Here is a 13,203-nt window from a genome sequence, read left to right as displayed (position 1 = left end):
TCTTGTTTGTAATCTAAACTTAGAAATGTGGTAGAAGTAATAACTAACACAAGTGCTATTATGATAAATTAGCTTATATTAAAATAGTAGCTTTGCATGATATTTTGGAAGTTAATTATAATGCAGACTGTAACTTTCTTCTATTTAACTTTCATGATGAGTAAGGCAGCAACACCATACAATCTTGTACATTTCAAGAAAACTTTAATAGTTCAGTTAGCAGTTGAGGCACTCATTCTTGGAATATTTTTTTTTAAAAAAAATTAAGGGAAATTATTAGTTCCAGACATATTTTTGCAAAGTCCTTCCCTGGCAACAAAAAGAAGAGAATTTCCAACGAATAACTCAGGACAAAGGAAAAAAATTAATCATCTCAGGAAAAGATAACTTAGAATTGCTGTTTTGAAATTCCTAAGGAGACTGAGTGAGGCACTTTTTTGGGGATGTTTTGGCTTTTTTGGTTTTGTTTTGGGGGCTGTACCCAGCTATGCTCAGGGACTACTCCTGACTGCACTCAGGAATACTCCAGCCTCCAATGAGCCACCTTTACTTGGCATTTTTAAATTTAACCATCTTTGGGCTAGTGAGATAGTAAAAGAATTTTAAGGAGCTTGCTTTGCACCTGGACAAGCACAATGGATTTGAAGTGCTGCAGTGGCCACAGACCACAGAGCCAGCCCTGAGCTCCATGTGCTATGATTCAGGAAAACAATAATAAATTCAAACTTAAGTAAACTTCTGGCCATCTGTCACAACTTTCTCAGGATGAAACTGTACTTCCTGTTTCTTCCACTTTAATTAGCAATGCTTACTATACAGAGTGAATCATGGGAAAATTGTACCATCACCTTGGTGATGTCCCTCCTCTTCAGTGACATAATTTCCTCATGATCAGTCTACATCTTGACTAAAGGGTAGATGCAAAATGAAGTATTGACAAATAGCAAGCAACAAATAAAAGCTATTTATCAAGATTTTAAGCCTGGTATTCAGGATAAACCATTAAAATCAAATAGTAAAAAAGTGAATGTGCTAACAATAAAATGTGTAATTTCTTACTGAATTATCTAATGATTATTGTAGCTTTCTCTTACTATGATAAGTAATTTTTAAAATACCACAATTATTCCTAACTAGAAACATTGGAAACATTTCTCAGCCAGAAATTAAGCTTTCTTGACATCATTTTTTTTTAAATTTTAGTTTTTTTACACTGTTGAAGAAATGTCATCAGTTTGAACATTGATAAAGCAAGAAAGGAGACTAAATTTACACTTTTTTTTTGTTTTGGGGCCACATCTGGTGATGCTCTGGAGTTACTCCAGTTACAGAAATTGCTCCTGGCTTTGGACGTCAGGGATTGAACCTAGGTCTGTTCTGGGTCAGCTGCGTGCAAGGCAAACATCCTAGCATTCGTTATGGCTCCGGCCCCCTCAAGTATGTTTTTATAAAACCAAAGATTTTTAATGTGTAAAATCTGTACTGACAAACTTTTAAGCCAGAATGAGCAGTTTTATAAATTTTTTAACTTTTAATTTCTAGGTTCTAGCTGAAAAAATAATTGGAATATTTGGGTTCTAATATGAGCCACTTAAAGATTGTTATATAACTGTATTGGGATAAACTAAGATTTTATATAGAAGCAAGTTGAAGGTGTACATTCTAGTAAAGTGGAAAAGAGATAAAATCCAGAAACCAAAATAAAAATCTTGACTACCAGTTGTGTATTAGAATAACCCTGCCTAACTTATGATGCTTCTGTAAAGTAAAATAATAGTTAAGTATGTTAAGTTATAAATTAATCTATATGGAATATCTGAGTGGATGTCATTTAAAAATATCTGTAAATTATATCTGCAGAGTTCTAATAATTTATGGCTAAGTCTATGGAAACATATATCTTACATACTCCAGACTCATGTTACAGTGCTCTCAGAAAATTGGACAGTTTTAGAGAAATCAAAGTTTTTTATGTGAAATTAAAGAAAAAATATATAATTGTTAATTGGTATGTTTTGTAACATTGCTTTTCTCTCGACATCTTGAGTACGTTTTTGATGCTTCATGGCACTGTGAAGAAAAAATGAGGAAAACTGGGAGTAAAAGCAGCTGACCAAGAATTTAGGGATATCAAAAAGTAGAACAAGGGGGTAACAATATAGTCATTAGAAAGGATAAAGCGAGATAAGGGATACTTACCTAGTTAGGGTGCCCAAGGACATGGTGGCACCCAGAATCAACAGAGCTCAGGAAAATAGCTAAATGATGAGGGTAAAAACTGTTTTTCAGAGGCACATCAGCTTTAACTGCTATTTAGCTTATGTAAGAATGTTTGAAAGATACAGAAACAGCGTGAACCCTTTTTTTCAGGGCCAAGAGTTCCCAGGATTCTTGCTTCACGTGAATAAAATTTCTACCCACCATAACTACAGTCTTCATTCTTTGACTATTCTGTAATAGTACTTTGTTGGTGTGCATAAATCCATTTTTCCCTATAGAAGGGCTTACCCCTCATATAGACAGAAAATCTCAAGGTCAGCTGTGATTTGCCAAAGCTCTCTTCCAGGTAAAGTGTTTGTTGAAAGAAAATGAGGTTAATTAGCAGGAGCATATCCTAAAGCCCTAAAGTCTGCTGCTAACCTTAGGCAGTACTCTGGAGATCCTATAGAGATTGGCCAGCCTAAGGAAACTGGAAATCACCTCTGCTTTGGAAAAAGGAATGTCCAGACCTGCAGTGATTGGCCACAGCTTGGGCCCTGCTCTCAGCATATAGAAAAGTTCTGGAAACCAGAATCTCAACAATGGAGAGAGATGGAATGGTCTTCCTACTATGACACTCCTACATTAGATGAGAGGTTCGAGGCCACCTGTAGTTCATCCTGCCAACCTGATCACATCCTCACACTGGCTGAATCTGAGTAACCCTAATGGGAACTAATCCATGGTAGGAAGCTTACTACAAAAAATGGGGGAGTGTTAAGGCAGAGAAAGATTACTGTTACAATGATAGTTGGAATTGATCACTCTAGACAAGAACTGGGTTCTGAAAGGAGATAAAGTGGTATGCATAATGCTCCTTCAACAATAGTGCAAAGCACAGTATCTAAAAGGAAAACAAAAGAATAGAGAATGAGAATACAAGAAGAAAAATATCCCAAGGGCAGGAGGGAAAAGGGACGTTGGTGGCTGGAAATGTGCACTGGTGAAAGGTGTACATTGCATGACTGAAAATCAAGAACAACTTGGCAATTGGGGGGGGGGAACCCACTCACTGTATTATGAACAATTATGCAGCCATGGTGTTTAAGGTAATTTAAACAAGAATAAAAATACCAATGCTTTTTACTAATATAAACACTTGCTCTGCTCTTAACCAATTCCAAGTCCTTTTTAGCAAATAATGGGGTACCATAAATGAGAAGTTCTCCAGTCTTACAGACTATTTATGCAAAATTACAAACCAGGTTTATTAAGACATCTGGCAAAATTTAAAGTGAAGATGGAGAGAAAACTATTTCATTAACTTCTGTAAAAATTAGATTCACATTTACAGAAATGATTGAGCAATTGTAATAGTGTTAGTTTAAATGTGTATAATTTAATTTTTTTTTTATTTTACTAATGGTGGCCACCTAGTTCATGAGGGTGGGCCAGAGACTCATCAGTATGCAATGATCTCAATTGGTCATAGTAGTTCTGCCTAATCTATGTGAATTTATCTTGTAGCCAGTCAGTCCAGACTCTTCCTTTCTCTGTACTAAGAAAAGACTTTAGTCCTGCTTCAACCACACAAAACAGCTAGCTGCTCCCATACTAGTTTATTAGTCTACATAAGGCAGAAACTGTAGGAAATTTTTATGGGTCACTCCTTGTTTTCTGTCCCAGATTCCTAAAATAGAACATAAACTGCTCCTCACTTGCTACTACTCTTCAGCCCACCTACCAGTAGAGGAGGGTGTGAGCCAAGATATTTTTCTCATGAGGAAGTGGTGGAGTCGGAATCATTCCCCAGACTGCCACCCACAAGCTAAGGCAGCACTGCCCCTGAGCAGTACTTTCTAAGAAACAACACAAAGGAAGACTTCATCTATATTTGAAATGAGCAGAGCTAACTGCCCCACAACTGGCTGATGGACCTGAGATGTGTGCCCATGACTTTATGGTTCAGAATAATTCTAGCTATAGACTTGAGAGCTGCCATGCTGAATATGAAGGCTGGGAAAAAGGGTGATACTGAATTTGTATCTTGGCATTGTAATCCTACTTATATGTACCAAATGCTTGTTCTGATTATGGTGATGCTGTGTATTCGGGTCAGGGTGGCTAAAGAATGACTCAAGATAGATTGGGGGGCCGGTGCGGTGGCGCTAGAGGTAAGGCCTTTCCAGTGTTAGCCTAGGAACAGACTGAGGTTCGATCCCCCAGAGTCACATATGGTCCCCCAAGCCAGGAGCGACTTCTGAGCGCATAACCAGGAGTAACCCCTGAGCGTTACCTGGTGTGGTCCAAAAACCAAAAAAAAAAAAAGACTGGGAAATCCTAGTAGGTCAGATATATGTGGATTCCCTCAATCATAAAACAACCTAGACCCAGATACCAGTGGCCTCGTGGATCACTAGGGGATCACTATTTCTAGGACCAGCAGTGCCACTGTTCTCCCTGCTTCTAGTTGGATTATGTGTTGTGCATAGGTTAATATGTTTCACTAAAATTAGGTAAAAAAACAGTCAGGCTGTAGTTAGTAGTATAGAGAATACTCCACACTGCTAACAAAACCAAGAGATAAATGTAAGAAATGTAAAACGAGGCTATTAGTAGTGAAAGTAGAGGAGGGGGTTTAAGGTAAACTGAGAAAAAAGTAGTATAAAACAATTGACAAGTATTTATTAGCATGGAGGTGCCCAAGTCACCTGATCATAGCAGCTGCAGCTAGATATATTAGCACAGACCATTTTTGTTCCTCAAGGTCAGCCACAACAGTCTGTATCTTAGTCTATGTAAGTGTCTTGTTCTTCAAGATCACACTAGTTTTAACTACTTTGTGTAAGAATGCTTGCTTATTTGATTATTAGATTGTGTAAGCATGGTGTGGATCAGTTTCTCAGGGCCAAGAGTTGCCAGTGCTACCTGGACTTCTGGTACATGAAAATATATTCCTTTCTCCTCTACCCACCTTGGCTGCAATCTTGATCTTGTGACATTCCTTAACAAATTCAGAGTGTCGTTAGCCTTGTTTCCTGCAACATGTCTGGGAGGTCTCCTCCCCTCAAAAGAAATTATGACTATTTTCACTCCACATGGAAAAACACTCCCACAAAATAAACGGTGCAAATCCTAAAGGGAATTTATAAAATTGTAGTGTATAAAGTATAAGTGAGAGGTACAGATAAAAACCAAATTTTATACTGTTACCCTAATAAATTTTAATGGGAGGGAGAGAGAGAGAAGAGAGAGAGAGAGAGAGAGAGAGAGAGAGAGAGAGAGAGAGAGAGAGACAGAGACAGAGACAGAGAGACAGAGAGAGACAGAGAGAGAGAGTACAGCAGGCAGGGCATTGTCATTGCATGTATCTGACCCTGGATAGATTCCCAGCACTACATATGGTCTCCTGAACCTACCAGGAATAATTCCTTCATGCAGAGATGGGAGAAAGCCCTCAGCACTACAATGTAAAAAGTTGAAATGACATTGACATTGTTCTTGCTATTATTTCTGGAAAAACTTAAATTACATGTGACCTCTTATCAGTGAGTTTACAAAATAGCTACATATATGAGGCAGGAACAACAGTACAGAGCATAGGGCACTTGCCTTGTACGCGGTGAACTAGGTATTATCCTTGACACTCCATATGTTTATCACTGGCTAGCAGTGATTGCTGAGTGAAGAACCAGTAATAAGACCTGAGCATTGTCAGGTGTGAACCAAGAAAACAAAAGTTAAACAAAAAAACACCTAGATTACAGGAGCGAAGAAATAGTATGGCCAGTAGATAGGGTAGTAAATACAATTCTTCCTTTTTTTTTTTTTTTTGGTTTTTGGGCCACACCCAGTAACGCTCAGGGGTTACTCCTGGCTATGTGCTCAGAAGTTGCTCCTGGCTTGGGGGACCATATGGGACACCGGGGGATCGAACCGCGGTCCGTCCAAGGTTAGCGCAGGCAAGGCAGGCACCTTACCTTTAGCGCCACCGCCCGGCCCCACAATTCTTCCTTATAATGTGACCAGCCTGGTTAAGATCCATAGCATTCTTCCACATCACTAATCATCAAGGAGATGCAAATCAAAACAACAATGAGGTACCATCTCACACCACAGAGACTGGCACACATCACAAAGTACAAGAACAACCAATGCTGATGGGGAAGTGGGGAGAAAGGAACTCTCATTCATTGCTGGTGGGAATGCTGTCTAGTCCAGCCCTTATGGAAAACAATATGAAAATTCCTCAAAAAACTGGAAATCAAATTGATTTGATCTGGCTATACCACTCCTAGGGATATATCCTAGGAACACAAAAATTCAATACAAAAATCCCTTCACACCTATATTCATCGCAGCGCTACTTACAATAGCCAGACTTTGGAAACAACCAAGACGCCCTTCAACAGATAAATGGCTAAAGAAACTGTGGTACATATATACAATGGAATATTATGCAACCATTAGGAGAGATGAAGTCATCAAAATTTCCTATACATGGATGCACATAAATATATTATGCTGGGGCCAGTAAGGTGGCACTAGAGGTAAGGTGTCTGCCTTGCAAGCGCTAGTCAAGGAATGGACTGAGGTTTGATCCCCCAGTGTCCCATATGGTCCCCCCAAGCCAGGGGCGATTTCTGAGCGCATAGCCAAAAGTAACCCCTGAGCATCAAACGGGTGTGGCCCAAAAAAAAACCAAAAAGAAATAAGAATAAGAATATATTATGCTGAGTGAAATTAGAGGGAGAGAGACACACAGGATAGTCTCACTCATCTATGGGTTTTAAGGAAAATTAAATACATTGAAATGATGAGGACCAGAAGGACCGGCTCAAGATATGAAGCTCACCACAAAGAGTGGTGAGTGCAGTTAGAGAAATAACTATGCTTTGAACTATCATAACAATGTCAATGAGTGAGGGATGTAGAAAGCCTGTCTCGAATACAGGCGAGAGGTGGGGAGGGCAGAGATGGGGGCATTCATGATGGGAAGGTTGCACGTTGAAGGGGGGTTTTCTTGTTATGACTGAAACCCAACTACAATTATGTTTGTAATCATGGTTTTTAAATAGAGAAATTATTAAAAAAAAAAAAAGGTCTACAGCATTCTGTATATTCTGAGCACCACTAGGTGTGATCCTTGAGCACCACCAGTGTGATCTAAAAACCACAAATCTCTTTTCATAGGCCTAATTTACTATTTAGCATATACTCAGGAAAGAAAGGATATTTGCACCAAGATACTTCTAGTACTTTTATTAGAGTAAGTTTTTTTTAATTCAATAATAGGGGAATGAATAAATTTTGATCTATCAGGCATTGCTCTATGACCATTAAATCATATGTTATAAAATTGTTTGCAAAATAATTAAGTGAAGCATGTCCCCCCTCAACATAGTTGCCATGTTCAAACTGGGTGAGCTCCATAGACTCTTCTGAAACAAGTTATAAGCAAGGCCACGAAAGATCATGGGTATGCCAGCCACACAGCAGAAAGCTGGCCATCTTAAAAGGAGAGGGTGGGCCAAATCCTCCCTCACCAAAGCCATGCCTCCTGCCTCCATCACCCAGAGCCACCATTTTCCAGATGGCCCAACCTCAACCTTGCCCCCTTTGGGGCACCAATCTGGTGCCATGATGCTTTATTTATTTATTTATTTATTTATTTATTTATTTATTATGGGTTTTTGGTCCACATCCGGCAATCCTCAGGGGTTACTCCTGATTCTGTGCTCAGAAATACCTCCTGGCAGGTATGGGGATCATAATGGGATGCTGGAATTCAAATTACTGTTGGTCATGGGTATACTGCTTGCAAGGCAAACACCCTACCGCTGTGTTATCTCTCTGGCCCTCATGATGCTTTTTAAAAAATAGAAATCTTTTTTAGGGGGTGAGTTTGGGGGCTTTGGGGGTTTGGGCCACACTCAGTGATGCTCAGAGGTTACTCCTGTCTATGAGTTCAACAATCGCTCCTGGCTTGGGGGACCATATAGGAGAGTGGGGATTGAACTGAGGTCCTTCTGCGTGCAAGGCAAACGCCATACCACTGTGCTATTGAGCTGGTCCCTAAAATAGAAATTTAGTGCCAGTGGTGGAAAGAATAGAAATAAAAATGTATTATAGGATATCAAAATAAAGATATTACATATTAAATAAATGTGTTAATTAAAATACTGTCTCAAATCTAAGAGTATATTTATTTGTAAATCTTAGAGACCAAGGAATCAAAGGTTAGATTTTTGAAGTGGGATTTGTAGAGGAAGCCATGCGTGAGTTTGGGGAACATTTTCAGAACAGAGTTGTGGGTATTGGCAGATCTTTCAACTGGCTTGGATTCAAATCAGATGGCCCAACTCAGTGGTTAAAGAAATATGTTAAATATTTGGCATTTAAATATACATTATGTATATTTTTAATTGTGTATGTTTGTTATATTATATATTTATATTATTTCATTGATTTATATTATATTTAATTAATTATATATAAATATATATAAAGTTTGTGGAATTTTTGAGGGATTGAAAAGAAAGAAAGGATTGACAGGTGCTTCATATTTTTTTGTCATACTCTACACCAGGGGTCTCAAACTCAATTTACTAAGGCTACAGGAAGCAAAGTCGGGGTGAGGCAGAGTCGCATAAGGGATTTCACAAAAAAAAAGTCCTCAAATGTCATTATTAACTGCTTTTAATTATTTCTTCTGAACATGAATAGAACATTAAGTGAAGATCATGAACAGTTCTTCTGAACATGGCATCTTTTGCCTATTCCTTGCTGCCAGAGACTTGACAGCGCTTCTTTTCACAAATCTGAACCACATTTGGCTTTAGAGAGGAAGCAGTTGAGACCCTCAGTATGGCTTGAAGATGATCATCATTAAGTCTAGACCTGTACTCTGACTTATTGAAGTTCAATGTGGAGAATAACTTTTCACACAAATATATGCTCCCAAAGAGGCACATGGTGCGCTTGAACATTCGGGAAAGCTCAGGGAAGCTGGGGGGCAATTCTCTCAAAAATTGCCCACGCATGTCTGCTTTTCCACTAATCTCCCTGAACTTGGCTTTGAGATCAGAGTTGCATTGCAGGTCAATGAGCTCCATTTAAAGCACAGGAGGGGCATTTTGCACATCAAAGGAAAAGGGGTCCTCAAAAATTTGGAAAGTGGCTCTGTGATCAAATTTCTTCTCTAGCTTAAAAATAGCATCAACATATTTCTCACCACTGAATGGTATGCCTGCATCCACAAGTTCCTTGCATGCTGGGAAATGGCAAAGGTTTGTCTGAGAGAGCTGGATTTCCATAACACAAATTTTGTGGAGAATGCTCTTACGTTGTCATAGGCAGCACTGATAAGCTGCCCCGGGCATTGTAACATCTTGTTTAGTACATTTAGCTTATGTGTGATGTCAACAAGAAAAGCTAAGTCCATGAGCCATTTGTGATCACTCAACTCAGAAACGCATTCCCATCCTTCTCCATGAAGGCTTTCACTTCTCTCAACTCAAAAAATCTTTTCAAGACATTTCCCCTGCTGAGCCAACGTACCTTGGTGAAATAGAGCACATCTTCATATTCTGACTCCATTTCCTCTAAAAAAGCACGGACCCTCCTGTGCTTTAAGCCCCTGGATCTGATTTGGTTGATGCATTTCACAACAGACATCACATTGTCACACGGCAGGCATTTATTGATGCCTTTTACAGGATGCTGTAACATCCTGCTGATGGATAATGCAGTGAAGAGCAATGGCCTTCTCTGCACCCTCCTCTTCAAGTTTTTTTGAACAAGTGCCACCAGTCCATTTTTCCTCCCTGTCATTGATGACGTTCCATCGGTTATTATTCCAACAAACCTCTTCCATGGCAAACCTGCATTCTCAATGGCATCACACAGATGCCGAAATATCTCATTAGCGGTGATCTGGCCATGCATTGGAATTATTGTGAGCAGCTCCTCTGTCAATTCAAAATTGCAATCAACACCATGGACATAAATTGTGAGCTGTGCAGTGTCTGTTATATCTGTGCCCTCGTCAGGAGCAACTGAGTATGCATCAAAACATTTGGCTTTCTCACACAGTTGATGATAAATGTCACTTAACGCTTTCATAAATATATTTAAAGAAACATTTGGTTAAGTAGGATGTATCTGACATGAATGAGAAACTTTCTATATTGTAGAAGAGGTTGGATTTTAAAAACCTCAGGCATTGAAGAGTGTAGGGAGTAGGAAGTATAAAAAATTTATCAAGTTACAAGGCAAATACAAAAGATCATTTCTATTTGCTTTTCTCTAGATTCAACAAACACTTCATTTCTCTATTTGAAATGCTTATCCTTTGAAAATTTGAACATTTTTGTATATTTTTCTGAGGCACTGTTTCATGTATAGTTCTTTTTCTTTTAACTAATAGCCAAGATATCCATATCTGAATAGTAGGGAACAGTATCTTCAGTTCTCTAAAAGGCATAGACAAAGAAGGTTAGATGACTCAACAAAAAAACTTTAATGTGATTAGGATCTGCTACAGCATTTGTAGGAATATTTCCTTTTCTTCTGAAAACTACATTTTATATGACAGCTATGCCAGGTAGGAAAGAAAATATATTTATGACTGGAGGAACTGACTTTCATGCATTCTTCGAGTCATAATATATCCATGAACTAGATTAAATGTAACCCATTTATCTGCATTGTAAGAGACAGCACATAAGCAATTATTAAAATGATGGGTTCTAGAATTTCAAAATATAACAAAAAATTCAAGGCATTAAAATCTGTATTATTAAAATGGAGCAAGTGTAGTTGGAAGAGGGTGAGAGTTCATTAATTAAACTCACTGCTAAAATTTAAGCCAGTTACTTATAGTCTTTAAGTAAAGAGCATTTCACTTTATTAATTTATAATTGTGAACCTGTGCTCTTTTTTCTAATGATATATTTAGTCTCTAAACTTCTTATCAAATAAAATGAGATACATATTTATTAGAGGAAAAGGAATGACTTTAGATTCATATGTGTGAGCCTGAATGTGGTAGAATGATAAGTATCTGTTTATATTTCAGCAGAAGGTAAAAACATCTTTATACAGTTATAGTTTTAAAGAAATATTTTTATAGATAGTAGTACAGTTCAGTATATGCCAATTGTTTTTTTACAGGTCATGTAATTAAGATTTATTTCTGCTTGATACTTATGCTTTTATTAATTTCATATTTCTAATAAAGAACAGAAATATTTCTCCAATATGTGTATTAAAATTTCAATAATTGAAGATGTCACCATAATAAGAGGATTTTTAGCTATAAATAGTAATAATTTCAGTTGGATTTTTTTGTTTTTTTGGTTTTTTTTGGTTGGATTTTTGTTTTGTTTTGGGCCACACCCAGCAACTCTCCGGGTCACTCTGAGCTCAGAAATTACTCCTGGCAGTCTTGGGGGACCATATGGGATACCAGGGATTGAATCCAGATAAGCTATGTGTGAGGCAAATGCCCTACCCACTGCATTATCACTTCAGCCCCGATTTCAGTCTTTATTTTGAATTCAGTACTTTTATAGCCAACAATAAAGAGGAACTGTGGGACAATGTACTGCTAAGGAAATTTTGTTTTTATGCAATTCATGTAGTCACTAATTTCCTTAAAATATTCATATTATTTATATTGAAAGTCAGGGAGATAGTTTGTCCATCAGAGCCAAAAGCAAACATTCACTGAAGCTGAGTTTGAATCTTGTTACCACATACTTCCTCCAACGCCCCCTGGCAATTCTGGATGTAGCTCCTAAAGATCCCAACCTCTCCCTGGGTTGCCCTAGCACAACTGGGACTGAATAGTTCTACATTCTCACATAGTAGCCTAGAAACTTCTGTTAGATTGGTTGAATATCTCTGATATTCCCCCCAGGTTCACTGGGCACTGCTTTACTTAAAGTCTTTATTCTGTATATTATTTATAATGCACTCAGTTAAAACTAATATGATGTTTATTAAAATACAAAATATGAACTATAGTAGAAGTTTATCATGAGATTGTAGTCTCTGAAACAAAGTTTATGTGTGTTGTACTTTTAAGTGTTAAAATATTGCAAAGGAATTTATATCTGTGTATTTCATACTCTTTTCTTTCACCTTTCTCCTAAAGGTCATTGTGGACACACATAAATTTAATATGAATATAAGTAGCATTTTGATTCTTTATCTTACAACATACCCACTTTTCCCTTTTGATGGGAAGTGGGTGATTTTTCCATTATTAAGACTTCAGTATTTAGGCATAGTTTGGGGTACATTTCTTCCTATTTAATAGTATCAGTTTCAGGCCACCCAAATTATGTTATTATCATGCCTTTTCTGAGCACATGAAATGTAGCTAATAGTTCAGAAGATGCTCGAATCTTTTATAGCACTATTCTGGTAAATGCAAGGTTGCAAGTTCAAACCCCTACAAGTACTGAGGCATTATGACAGCTTTGCTGTTAAAGATTCCCAATGAAAAATGGTCTGAAAAAGGACTCAGTGACTTGGGAAGTGTGAGAATTTAAAAAGAATACAGCAAGGACTCCGAAGTTTTTTGACATAATTCCATAATATCTTTATTTAGAGTGTGATTAAATTTCTCCATGCTGGGCCCGGAGAGATAGCACAGCGGGTTTTGCCTTGCAAGCAGCCGATCCAGGACCTAAGGTGGTTGGTTCGAATCCCAGTGTCCCATATGGTCTCTGTGCCTGCCAGGAGCTATTTCTGAGCAGACAGCCAGGAGTAAACCCTGAGCACCGCTGGCTGTGGCTCCCCCCCCCCCAAAAAAAAACCCCAAAACATTTCTCCATGCTTTTTGATGATGGGGTACCAGAGTGTGGGAAGCTGATAATTATTTTTAAAGTAGAGTCTATGCTTGGACAACCTTAGAAATAAAGAAAAATAACATTGTCACTCTATTGTAATATGTCGAAACCAAATCTAGTAATCATTTTTTTAAGTAACACTTCA

The sequence above is a fragment of the Suncus etruscus genome, chromosome 7 (genome assembly GCF_024139225.1).
Source record: "Suncus etruscus isolate mSunEtr1 chromosome 7, mSunEtr1.pri.cur, whole genome shotgun sequence".
Lineage (NCBI taxonomy): Eukaryota > Metazoa > Chordata > Mammalia > Eulipotyphla > Soricidae > Suncus > Suncus etruscus.
Note: the sequence above shows the minus strand (reverse complement) of the source record.